Here is a 14,666-nt window from a genome sequence, read left to right on the forward strand (position 1 = left end):
GCAGCTGGAAGCTAGAAACTAACTGCAATCCTTGCCCTGTACCGCAAGTACATTCATGAAAAGAGACCTATGTTTTGTATAACGCTGGATCACAGAACAGGTAGTGCACTTTTATATCTTTAGTTATCCCATAATTTCACTAGATTCTAGGTCACATCTCCATTTCCTTTTATTAATATGAACTATAGATTCTGTAGCAGGGGATACTGTCTCTTATTCTTGTTTATACATTCCTATTCTGTTTTAGCACCCAAAGTACAGAATATCAGAATATCACCTGCCCAGGAACACTAGAGTAAATATGTCTAATAGAATAACTTATTAAACATGATTTATATTCTTCCTCTTAGTTCATATCAATATAGATAGGTTTTGAGTCACTGTTATCAGGGGTTTTGTTAGTTTTGGTCTTGGTCTTCAAATCAATTTTTAATTTTTTTATGAAAGAATGAATAAGATATTTAATTGTAAGGAATAATAAGAAGAATCAAGCAATACTCAGTAAGAAATGCTACACCTAAAACAATTTTCTGAGAACTGTCTCTTCAGTGATAGCTCCAGAATAATAATTTGTTTGCTAACATACCACAAGAATGATGGGAAGCAAGATCTGTGACAGACTGAGGGAGTCTAGCTTAATGTGTGAAAAAAAAATCCAGAAACAAAACAAGGAGTAAAGAGTAAAGGTAAAAATGAAGAAAAAGGAAGAATAGAAGAAAGGAAAGAAGGATGGAAGAAAGGAAAATGTGAACATTATAGGATGTTTCTCTGTAAATTTAGTAACAATTTTTGCTTTGTGGATCAACTCACTGAGGAAAAGTTTGTAGTTGTGAGAAGTTTGCTTCTAGGATCAAGGAATCTAAATACACCAGAGAGTTTGAGCTGCAGTTGGGATAAAACTTGAATGTCAGTAGTCCTTAACAGTAGCCAAGAAAAGAACTTTCCTTTGCAGCTTTGAAAAAATCATCAAGTCAATGTCAGTCCACACCATCATCTGGTGGTAACCCACAGGGTAAGTCTAACAGGCAGAGGACTGACATTAAACTGAAATAAGTGAATAAGAACCACATAACTCAGAGGATGTAGCTCATTTACAAAATTTTCCACTGATAGATGCTTCTCACTGCTAAGAAGTTCATGTCTGGATTTCTAAAGGTACCTGGGGAGAGCTGAAAGTACCAAGCTACATGGGGACTCCCTGAAAGGTAAACACAAAGCCACATGGGGACTCCCTGAAAGACTTGTTGATAAAAATTACTGTAATGATGTGCTGGAGAGTTCATTTGCTTCACATGCAAGAATATTGGAATTACTATTCATAATTAGAAAATGCTCAAAATGCAAAGAACAGTATTCTGATTGACTGTCAGTAATTTTAAGACTCTCATTAATAATGCTCATGAAATAAAAGGATTCTGGCATTTTTAAAAATTTTATTTAGAAATATCATTTCCTAACAGGAATTGAGTGCTGTGAGCTAATGTGTATCCTATGGATTATGTCATCTCAAAAAGCCATTTTTCATGGAATCCCTTGTAGAATAGACAGGGGAGGCCAAGTAGATGTCCTTGCCTAATTATGTGGGTCTTTTGAAGTGATATCGTCCTCTTCTCTTTCTCATCTTTACCTGAAATCACATATGCTGCTGGCACATTATGGAGACACATAATACTGGAGAAATACAATTCTGTAAGCTGTTAGCTTGTCCTCAAAAACTTTATGAAGTCAGTCAACTAAGCTTTCATACAACAAAATGATCATTCTGCATTTTTCACACTGCTTGGAGTGGAATTTAGGGCCTGTATATTGTCAGTAAGTGCTCAAGTGCTCAGCACAACTACTTCGCCAGCTGCTGGCCTCTCTTCTGTAATAATTGAAGTGTAAAAGCTTTAGCTGTATGAACTACTTTATTCTTTTTCTTTTCTTCACTACCACTAATCCCAATACTATCAGATTCACCACTGAAGTACTGTCAACTGCATTACACTGTAGAAATAGTATAGTACCATTTGTAGAATCATTTTCTATGTCTACAAGAGAATATATTTTGAACTTGAGTAACCCAAAAAGCTCAGACTCCCCTATGTAAGCGTTCAAAGAAATTAAAATGAGATTAGAAGAAAGCAGAAAACATACTTTAATTACATATTGTAGTTTTTTTTCTATTTGGATTGTTCAAAATAATATATAGATTGTCATGCTGAATACAGATGTTTGAGTCCTATGAGTGTGGGGGAATTAGAAAGAAAGGACAGAAAATGCACTAATGTGGGCCAATTTAAAATAAGATACATGCAGAAAGCTAAATGTGCCAATTAAAGTTGTAGGCAGAGGTCAGTCAAACGGTCTGCAAACTTTACAAAAAATATTTGATTCTTTTTCTAAACACTTAAAGCTATAATTGGGCTCAATAATTTCATTCTTTTCTAACTATATGAACTTCCATTGAGAAGAATATATTTAGTTCATTTGTCCATTTTTTAAACTAGATCCATTTTTATATAAGTAAAATTTTCAAGTTATGTAAGTATTGTATGTATGAGCAATCTATCAGAAGAGCAAATATTAGAGAATTTTTCTCATTCTGTAAGCTATCTCTTCAGTCTGTTGATTTTTTCCTAACTATGTAGAAAGTCTTGATTTAATGTTATTCCATTTGTTGATTTTTGCCATTTCCTGTGCTGTTGGATACCTACTGAATAAGTAAGTCTTTGCCCATGCCTACTGCTTTAAGTATTTAACACTGTTGTCTTTCAGCAGGTTCAATGTTTCTGATCTTATACATATAAGTATTTTAAGTTTGATTGGTGCTATGGATTAAGGACTGGTGGTCAACTTAATGGCCAGCTGGATTATATCAGCATGGCATTGAGTAAAGATGCTCCACCTGAGGAAAGTTGCCAAGATAAATAGGTGGAGAAGAAAGGAGGTGCTGAGGTTTGAGGCGTTAAGGAGGCATTGTGTGTTCTCATACGAGTTGATGTCTGAATTGTTCGTTCTCCTGGAGAAACTTTAGTCCTCATATCGAGCATTGCTTCCTGGCTCTGGAGGGGAAGACATGTGCTGCTTGGTCTCCAGGATGAACTCATCACGCTGCTTCCTGGAACGTACCTGACTGTGCTTGTCATCAGAGGAGCTCAGGGTCTCCATGTCGCTGAGGACAGCTGTGGTGCCTTTCAGGATAGCCCTGGTCTTTGTTGTGAGCGTGACTTCTTGGCTCCAGTGTAGAACCCTCATCCCACTAGCACAGCTCCTATATCCTGCTGGCATAGACTTTCTGGCTTCCATTGCTGACCCTTGGGTCTTCCCGGCACAGATCCGTAAAAGAGACTAGCATGAATCCTTTGTGTGGGCTCTGGACCTCCAGTTGGACTCGTGGGTGGCATTGTCCTGAGCTCTGGGTTTTTATCTGGACTCATGTGGGACATGTGCTGTGGTGTTTAGGCTCTTAACTAAATAATCTATGTCTTTGGTGTTGTGGATAAATTTCCTGCATTTTCCTGTGTTAAATCCCAGTGACCATTATAAAAATATTATAAATTCCATGTCCTGAACCTAATTGTTCTGTGTACAACACCTAACTACAAAAACTGGACTTAGTAAAAGTGATATTGCATTTCATTTTTCTGCATATGAATCTGTTTTCCCAGAACAACTTGTTAAAGAGATTTGTGTTTTCTTCACAGAAAAATTTTAGCTCCTTTGTAAAAAATCATGGATTTAGGTGCTTTGTTTTGTTTCTGTGCCTTCTATAGTATTCCATCAGTCCATATTTCTGTTTTTGTTCGCTAATAAAATGTAAAAAAACAAAATTTCAGGCTTTTCATACAAAGCTAAAACACAAAATGGAAACGGATGAAGATAGGGGTAGCTGGTTTGTATTATAACTTTGATGGAAATACATGTACCTATTAAGATACCCAGCCACTACATGAAGTATAATTAAAAGCCCACCATGATCAGGATAATTTTTAGAAACATAAAGTAGCCATTGCAGAACCTCTGAATCAGAGAGTACATGTTAACAAGATGTCCAGGAGTTATCTATGAATATTAAATTTTGAAAAGCCTTGCTTTAGAATATGCATTAAAGTTTAGAAGAGAGGAACACTTACATAACATACTTGAGTACCTAATTTCTTTTTTTTTTTTTTTTTTTCGTCTTTTTCCTTTTTATTAGTACCGGAGATTGAACTCACGACTGCCTGCTTGCAAGGCAGGCGCTTATGCCGCTGAGCTAAATCCCCAGCCCCTTGAGTACCTAATTTCAAACACTAGCATGAGAAGAAGATAAAAATAAAAGAAGGAAGAGAAGGAGGAAAAGAAGGGAAAAAAGGGAAAATGAAGAGGAGAGGAGAAGGAAGGAGGCCAAGAGGAGAGCTTCAGGAAAGAATACAGTTTTAGTTTTAAAATTTAGAAGGAATGAAAGTGTATTTGAATTTGGGAAAATGTATGTGATATATTATTTAACTTTGTTCTATTAGTACTTGATTTTCTTTTAAAAAAAACAACTGGATGTTCAAATTTTTGTAAGACCATTGACATTGCTTCACCATGAGATTGAGAGCAGTCAGACTTTTCTATAGCTAGAGAATAATTTCAGTGTATGGCAAGCTATTTACACAGCAAATATTGTATGATTATCTCAGAACTTAACATAGAATAATAAAAATATGATTCCTTTTCCATTTATTCAGGGTAACAAATGGATACCTTCATGCATTATAAATACTTTATCTCTCTGAACTCTGAAAATTCCTTTGCTAGCATCAAGAAGAAAGGATTTTTAAATAAAGCAGGCTCCTTTTCAAAAAGGAGGATGGGGTAGGCAGCAGAGTTTTCTGGGAATAGAACAAATAGCCTTGAGTGGCTGAATGTTAATGAAATGAGCTATGAGCTATTGTGACATTAGAAAGTAGAAGACATGATGATTTAGAATTAGATAATTGTCTGTAATACATCTAAGTTGACTTGTGCTTTAGCCTATGAGCCTCAGGTGACCTCTTTGTCCATAATCTACACTACCATAGGGGTGTTATTCTTTCATGTCAGTGAGGAAAGCTCTACAGCTCACTATGTGATCACTATGAATTTAAACAGTAATAGTGGTGGACATCTCCAGAGTCCTGGTCTGAGAGGAATAATTTCATGGAAGAAAGAAAACTATAGAAAATGAAGTTAGTCATCAATAGTTTAAAGATTTGCATTCTAGGGATTTCCTAAATTCTCTTGAGAGCACATCTAGTTACTCTTAAGTTCTCTTGAGAAGTCCTAATGTCTAAAGCATTGAGAAGAACTAATTGACTCAGATGTCTTTTGACTCTCCTTGTGATAAAATTGCTCAAAGAAATCATGATGAGACGGCCATAAAATGTATTACCATTTTGTCTAGCTCCAAGACTTTGAGGCCTACACTGTATGTACCACTTAAGAGAAACCATTTTTCTTTCCTACTTGTTCCTCTAAACCTCATCATGGCTGAAAGAATCCTTAAGCAATGACATAGATCACATTTTAATAGGAACAGCTGACCTGTGAGCTAAGGGCTATATTTCACATCGAATAAAAGATATATTCTTCAACCTCAAGCAACCATATATATCTGGTAGTGCTTTTGACAAGGGAGTGGAGGAGAGAAGTTCATATGATACTTTTCCACATCAACTCTGACTGTATTTCATGTAATGTGATTTTTTCTGATACTAAAATCAAAACTTACCTAAAGACAGTAATATGAAAGAGATTTACATGTGGACAGACACAATCAAAGAGAATTTAGGAGTCTCCCTTTGGCTACTTGAGGTAACTTAATTGATTCTACAATGGTAATGATATCGATTTGGTTTTAACTAGGGAATGAGGAAAAAGATACAGTACTGTTTTTCATTGTTGTGACTAAGCATGTAAACTAGCATTAAGGTTGTAATAAAATCCATGGTGTACACTAAGCGAGTTTATATTCAAAATTCAGTCATTTGTTGTGATCTTTCTGAGCACCTGGTGATAGGATAGCTCTGAAATTTAAAAGTACGTCAGATGGGATTGCTAGAAATTCTTGGTACTGACAGACTATTGGAAAGATGTGAATATAAATAACCAACTTTTTCAATACTTAATGATTCAAATATATAAAAATATGTGGTAATCATGATTCCCCATTATGTGGACTTGAAGCCTTATAAAGTTTTCACTTATTAATTGGAAAGGCTTTATTCTGGGCTTCTTGATATGGAAATATTTGAAGCTATAATATATGAAATTTTATTCAAATATTTCAAGGAAAAAGAAAGACACTATGGTAACTACTATTAAGTCGGGTTGTATGGTGGTGAAGCACTAGGTTGCTGAAACAGTCATACTTTGACCTGTATTGTTATATTGTTATGCCCTGTTTTATCTCAATCTCTCCCTTATTCATTAAAAAATTATTTAGTTATTTTTTGTTTTTTTTAATTAAGGGGAAAATTTTTAAAATTAGCAGGATATATAATAGTAACTTTTTTTGATTTCCTATTAACTTGTTTTGAAGTCCTGTAATACTCCCACTACCTTGTTTTGACTTATTAGACTCTGTTCCATTCTGTAGGATAGTATCAAGTTTGAGGGTATAGGCAAATACTTTGAAGGCAATAAGATTCACTAAGATGCCCATTCTGATTTGACTATTGTCACCTTTGGAAGTCCTGTAATGTTTACAATGCTTAAGTTTTATTGGTCTTGTTCTCTACTGTTTTGTTCAACTTTATAATATCTAAAGACATAGACAATTCTTTTTAAGGAAACAAGAGACATTGTTGATAACCATTGTTGATAACCTTGTACTCTGTTTTATATCATATGCTATGTCTATCCTTGGTTTTGACTGACAGCTTTGTTTTGCCATATTTGACTTTATTCTCTCCCCCTCAAAAATGTAATAAGAACTAAGGAGTAATAAAACCCAAAATGTGTAAATTTTGTTGTAAAAAAGAGAGGGGAAAAAGTGCTCTAAAGGATACAACAGCAACTGTGTTTAGGGGTGTTAAATATCTGACCATATTAATGTTTTTTGTTGGATCATTGAACACAACTGTTTGCAGTCTCACTGTTTGAGTGTCCACTTTGTATGCTTTGATACTGTGACTTGAGCAACTATCTCTAAGATGATAATATGTAATCTATTAACTGGTGATTTCTTACTGTTTTTTTTATTTTGTAGTTCTGTATTACTTGTACCCTTACACTGCTTTGTTTTGTTTTTGTTTTTCCTCGTTTTCCTTTTAAATAAAATTTTTAAAAAAGAAAGAATAGAAAAGTGTTGAAAACAGAGCTAAAATTATTATGCTAAAGTTTATTCAGGGTTTACAATGTGCTCAATGCTGTCCAAATGAAGAGTAGAACTATTTAAATAAATATAAAGTAGGGGAGAGAAAGTATGTTTCTGTGACAGATAAAAAACATTCTTTTGAATGTCGCTTAATTGGTAAAAATTAGCATGTATGGTAAAAAAAACACATGCGGTAAACAAAAGTAATGTTTAGTAAAATCTTTGGTAGTGCACATCCAGGGCTTTTGAGTACCTGGAATGTTGGTGACTTATTGGTAACCCTTTCACAGCACCAGTTATCAGGGACCCTGCAGTGAGTCCTCACTCTCCTGCCAAGAGTTATGGTGCATGGTGAGAAAGAAAGGTAAAAAGAAAGAAAGAAAGAAAGAAAGAGAGAGAGAGAGAGAGAGAGAGAGAGAGAGAGAGAGAGAGAGAGAGAGAAAGAAAGAAAGAAAGAAAGAAAGAAAGAAAGAAAGAAAGAAAGAAAATTACAAGGAAATAGGGCTCTGGGAGGATCAATATTCTCTGGGAACAAAGACCAAGAATCTCCAGCTAGCACTTGTTTTATTAGCCATTTTTGGGAGAGAGGTGTGGTGCTCTTCTTGGAACAGCAGAGAAATAGTGGTTGGATGGGAAAATTTAATATCATAAAAGAAACTAGTTAAGCTCCATCCCCACACCTGGGTACTAGTTTTTAGCATTTATTGTCTTCAGCAGGCTCCGTGCTCCTCTATGAGCCTCACAACCTCAATGATCATCAATAACTCAATGGTGACCTAGAGGAAGGATTTGCACATTCCCATAGCAGCCCACAAGGCAGGACCAAGAGTGCCTCAAACTGATACTATGTCAATTCATAATTCGTGGTTCCCAACAGGGACTTTTTTCATACTTGCTCCATAAATGACAGTGTGATGTTTGGTACATTAGATGATGTCATTTTTTAATCTGCAACATCCAATGATTCCCTCTCCTATTCTAAGCCAAAAATCCCTTTAATAGTCATCAGGACCCTCTAAGATCTCAATAGCCATTGCTTTCCTATTTATCTCTTCTGTCATGACTCATTCACTATGCTCCATGCAGAAAGACTTTCTAAGCATTCTCCTAAAACACAAGATACACTACTGTGTTAGAATGCGTGCCTAAGCTATCCTCTCTATTTTGATTATCCAGTCTCAAAATCAATCTAAACTTTGCCTAAATGTCCCCTCAGTGAGGTAAAGTATCACAGATTCATGGCTTGTAGCATAGGTAATGATTCCACATCATCTACTAGCTAACCACAGTTCCAAAAACCTTGTCCTAATTTTCAGGTTGACCTGGTATTCTACTTACTAACAGATAAGTTGTATGGATTCCTACCTATATATTTTAGTCTTGTAGGCATCTGAGTTTTTATACTCTGCCTTACTTTCTATAGTTAAAGTAAACTCTCCTTGTAGCTCTCTATTCTGGCTTTCTGCCATTTCATGAATAGATTGCGAACCCAGTTTTTGATGAGTTGTGGATAAAAGGAAGAGTTTGTATCTCATGCATGGCATTCAAAACAAAATATTGTTTGCAATTTTAATCTACTCTGAAATTTGATGTTGGTTGCTGATATTAAACTTTACACATGTCTTTAGAGTATTATGGGGGTTTTGTGGTTGTTTTTCTTTGTTTAATTTTGTTTTGGACTGGGAATCAAACCCAGGTCCTAATGCTTGTCAGGCAGGTGCTGTTCCACTGAGCTATATTCCCAGCCCTGGAATATCATGTTAAAATGATATCTACCATTTATTTTGTTTGTTTCATTATCTCATTTTTATGTTTCTCTTTTATAATATTTTTGTGAGTTAATGCCAATTGAACACTTTTATCATTTCTTTTTATTCAATGTTTTTATGTATCACTTTACGTACAATGCTTCTTAATTGTTACAATTATCATAAAATTAACATAGCTTTTTATAGTTAGCAATTATGAGCATTATCCAACTTTGAATAAAGTATAGAAATCTCATTTCCAGTTTGTTTTCTTTAACCTTCACAGATTTTTAATATAATTATGTTATCAACATAAATTTTGAATCATGTATAACTTTGTAATATTATTCACATGAATCATTAGATATGACTCAAAGCACTTATGCAAAAGTTAATACTGTGATTACTCCTAGATATAACAATTTTGAATTTATTTTCTTCCTTTTTGAAGTTTCAAATGTTTTTTTATATTTTTGCTGAAAGAAATTATCACAAATTTATTGGCATAACAACGCAAATGTAACATTTTCCTTGTCTGATAATGCATTTTTTACCTTCATTCCTGAAGTTTTGTTTGTTGAATAGTTTACAAGTCACAGTATTTTTTACTCAGTATTTGATAAATTTTTGTCACTTCTTTTTAGACTTCAGGGTTTCAAATGAGAAATCTGTCACCTGAATTGATTTCCCGCTATTTATAATTTGTTATTTTCTCTGAAATCTATCAAGATTGTTTATTTGTCTTTTGTTATCAGAAATTTATGATTTGTCTTAATGGATTTTTCTTATTTCTGGTTTTCTCGGCATTTTAAATCTGTAGATTTATATCTTTCACAAAAGTTGAGATGTTTTCAATCACTATTTGAATAATTTCCTGTAACCACTCTCTTTTCCATTTGATATACTTATGTAATATGTTAAATTTTGCAATTGTCACTGAGGTTATGTTCATTAATTCTATTATTTTATATTGCTTATTTCAGATAATGACATGGATTTACTGACCTATTCTGTTACGTCCACTGTACTATTGAGCCCATTAATCTAAGTGTCTGTTTTTGTTAGTATATTATTCACTTATATATTATCTTAAGGGTTTTTTTTATAATTTCTGTTTGTCTGCTGAGATTTTCTACTTTTCATTCATTTTACATGAATTTGAAATTGTTTATTGAAGATTTTAATCTTGGCTGTTTTATCTAATGATTACATGTGATTAATCTTTATGTTGACATTGCTTATATCCTTTTCACATTCAAGCTAGTGTTTTCCATTTTCTTGATTTTTTTGAATATTGTATTTTGCACATGATGGAGACCGTATAAAGCAACTCATTCTGGAGTGTGAGATCCAAGGGTATGTCAATATTCAGCTTCTTGCTTAACTCCTGTACATCATGCCTATAAAAGTAAAATGTTTAGTCATATTTCTGAAATTGAGGGAAATGAGGTGGAATTATAGTGTTATGCCCTCCACTCAAATTTCCCCAGTGAAGACGTAATGCTGATTTTCATGCCCTTGTTAATGCCAGTGAACTTGTAAACTCAGCTAATATCTGTGGCCTTTCAAAATTGAGAAGTGTTGACACGGTAAGTTTTTGTTGCTGTATGCTTTTGTTTCATTTTGTGAATTTTTGGTGGCACTGTGGACTTTACCCAAGGCCTTTACACTGAGCTACAATTCAACTGCTATTTACCTATTTATTTATATATTTTAGACACTATCTACTTGCTAAGTTGTCCAATCGGTGTACAAATTTGCTACCATCTTACCCTGGGTTCCCACAGTGTTGAAATTATAGACATGGGCCAAAACACCTGGTTTGACATTTTGTTTTGTAGTGATAGAATATTAGAAGCTTAGCTTCTTGCTTAGCCCCATGAAGTTATGTAAAGTGAGAGAGAGGTAGAGTGAGACCTAACTTTCCATTTACTGTCTTATTCTACCTTGGTGTTTACAGGTAGAAATCAATTTTCTGATTCTCATAGTGTCTACACATGTGCAGAAGGCAGAGAAGCATCTCTAAATAAATTCAAGATCCCAGTGACACTCTCTGGAGTATAAGGAGAATAATAACACCACTTTCCACTGACTAATGAAACATGAAAAATCCATTTCCTGCTCAATTTCACATGTACAACCTTAGTAATTCAAATATTCTGCTTCTACTAAATAGAGTATGTCATAGAAAACCAAATTCCCTCTGACTTCACCAATATTGTTCCTGCAGAAGAATCAGTGTAGTGCCTGCATCTTATAAAGGATGGAATGTTAGCTATTGTCTTCCCTCTTGCCAGTGCTGTGGGAGAGTAGAATCACAGTGGTTTCAATGTTTCTGTGGCACAGTCAGGCATGAAAAGGCAGACAATTAACTTGTGCTTGGAAACAGTTGGCACTGAGGCAGGAGTAGAACTTTGTTACTATTCCATTTGTTTTTGGCTGGAGTAGGTCACCAGTGTCAAAATGGTTTCTGTTTTAAGCTACACAATTTGCAGACTTTTGCATATGGAAAAACAAATTTATTTGTCTTGTGTTTTTTATTTATTTGGGATTTTATGCTTCTATGGAACTCCAACCAGGACATACAAAGAAGGTATGAGAGAACTCACTGCCATGCTGTTCCTCAAGTTTCAGTATCACTAGGCAGCTTATGTTCTTCCAACTTTTCAGAGCCTGCCTGCATTTGTGGTATTATATTCATGGTCTTGTAAGAGGAACGTCTTGGGAGGAATAGACTTCTTCACTTTTGCTGAAAATAGAAATTTCCTGCTCTGTTCTTTGAGTTCAAGCAACTAAAGGTCATCAGGTTAAAGTAGGAGTGGATAATATTACATAGAAGTTGTTCAGTTTATTTGAATGAGATTCAGAAGGCTTATCTGAAACATGTATCAGGATTACATAAGATTTTTGGAGATTCTGTTTCTATTGCTAACCAGTCAGCAGGACTGGGTGTAAAATGAGGATAAGAATCATTTTATATTCTATTGTTCCTTTCTTTTTTAATTTAATAATACCCACCAAGGAATGCCAACCATCTCAGAAGTTTGGACTTGTTATCTTTTTTTTTTTAAACTTCATTCATTCAGAGAGACATGACATATTTTAAGACTCTCTCTACCCTTATGGTAAATTCTTGCAACCCTGAAAGCCTTGTATTTGCTCTTTGTGCAGTTTAAACCCAGCCAATTGCTTTCAATTTATTTATAAATTAAAACATAATATTTTTCAGCCAAAGTAAGGTATATTATCCAAAAGATATCTTAAACCTATGAATTATTAACAATTACAAGATAATGGCTGCTTTCTGTGAAATATTACCAACAATTTACACCTTTTTTTTTTCTTTTTCAGTCCTGGATATGCAGTTGTTGAACGCTGAAGGCCTAAAATCATGACACTTCCTTGATTTCCTACTATATTGCTGTTAATGTTCACTGAAATGGTTAAATAATAATTCTAAGAGCTGTGTTCATGGTACCCAGACCCCAGAACTGCTTTATCTTAATGGGTGTTGTCACATAGGGTGACAACAATGGGAGCTCTGTGCCCTGCCCCTTTGTAATTCCATTACCTAAAATAGGATCTCCTGATTTTTCCTTCTGCTTCTGGATGTGAATTTTTTTACACTATCCAAGTCTCATTATTTTGCTAATACTTTCACATGAATTGTCCCAGAATGCCTAGGTACTTGATGGTAAGACTTCATAGAATTAATTTTCAAACTCTACCCTCCAGTTCATGTTTTCTCTACTTTCCCTAAAGACAACTCACACTTACTAAAATGTTATGACATTGTGGATTTTTCAATATTTTCTTCTGAGCCAGAGGAATCTGATGGATTTACACAAAGACTTTACAAAAGTTAGTGATTTAAAGTGCTTTAAAAAAACTCTTTATACATTGTTATGACTAAGAGACTAAATGTTAGAGTCTTAAGTGTATTAAAAGTATATAAAGTAAAATTATCTATTATTCATCAAAAAATGGACGTCTTTTAAAAAGAAGAAAATTAGCCCAAGTCAGCTATGCTTAATTGTAAAATACAAACACTGCTTATACTAATAAGAAAACAATTGATTTTTTTTTTTTTCGTACCCTGGATCGATCTCAGACACTTTTGCCTCTGAGTTAAATCCCTGGCCTGAAAACAATTGATTTTTACTTGTGGAACAATACTAGCATTTTTACTGTATCTAGAGTTGAAAACAGACTATCTTCTAGCTATCTACAAATAATTCATTAAGACCCAACTGGCTTAATTTCTAGCAGTTTGGAGAGTCAGCTAATTGACTTAATTCATCAAGATCTTCAGGGAAGTTTCTCATTTTTCACATTCTTTTACCTAATGTGTGTTTGTCAAACACCTTAAGACTATCAATTTGATGTCAAATTTCATAAAACTGCTGATACTGCTGCTCTCAGGGGACACAGTGAGAAATATTTCATTAGAGCATTTTTCTCTGATAAGACTGTAATACTTTATTTTCAAATGATTTCTTTTTTAAATGTTATATTTTAAAGAATTTTGAAAATGAAAGTGGACAGGAGTATATAAGGATATTTCACAAATATAATCTAACAGTGGTCAACCTAAAATGCTTGTATACATTTAAGGGTTTTTTTTTTCTACTATGGAGAAAAGATGCTCTCATTAATTTTAAATGGCTAATGAAAGTAATTCATTTTTCAAATTAATTTTCTTGGTATATTTTGATATGGATAATAATTTACATTATTATATGATTTGTATTATTACTTTAGTCATTTTCATTTTAAACAATAATATACAAAGTCTATCCAACTCTGAAGAGCTAGTGGTATTTTAAAATTTTATTTAAAAGGAAAAAGAGAAAAAACAAAACAAAACAAAGTGGTGTAAGGGTACAAGTAATACAGAACTACAAAAAAAAAAAAAAACAGTAAGAAATCACCAGTTAATAGATTACACATTATCATCTTAGAGATAGTTGCTCAAGTCATAGCATCAAAGCATACAAAGTGGACATTCAAACAGTGAGACTGCAAACAGTTGCGTTCAATGATCCAACCAAAAACGTTAATATGGTCATCTATTTAACACCCCTAAACACGCTTGCAGTTGTATCCTTTAGAGCACTTTTTTTCCTCTCTTTTTTACAACAAAATTTACACATTTTGGGTTTTATTACTCCTTAGTTCTTATTATTTTTTGAAAGAGAATAAAGTCAAATATGGCAAAACAAAGCTGTCAGTCAAAACCAAAGATAGACATAGCACATGATGTAAAAACAGAGCACAAGGTTATCAACAATGGTTACCATAACGACTCTTGCTTCCTTAAAAAGAATTGTCTATCTCATTAGGCATTATAAAGTTGAACAAAGCAGTAGAGAACAAGACCCATAAAACCTAAACCTTGTAAACATTACAGGACTTCCAAAGAAGATAATATTTAAACCAGAATGGGCATCTTTAGTGAATCTTATTGCCTTCAAAGTAGTTGCCTATACCCTCAAACTTCATACTATCATATAGAATGGAACAGAGTCTAATCAGTCAAAACAAGACAGTGAGAGTATTACAGGACTTCAAATCAAGTTAATAGGAAATCTAAAAAGTTAGTATAATATATC

Source organism: Cavia porcellus, unplaced genomic scaffold (assembly GCF_034190915.1).
Source record: "Cavia porcellus strain 051 isolate PalLab524CR breed Dunkin Hartley unplaced genomic scaffold, mCavPor4.1 scaffold_3, whole genome shotgun sequence".
Taxonomy (NCBI): Eukaryota; Metazoa; Chordata; class Mammalia; order Rodentia; family Caviidae; genus Cavia; species Cavia porcellus.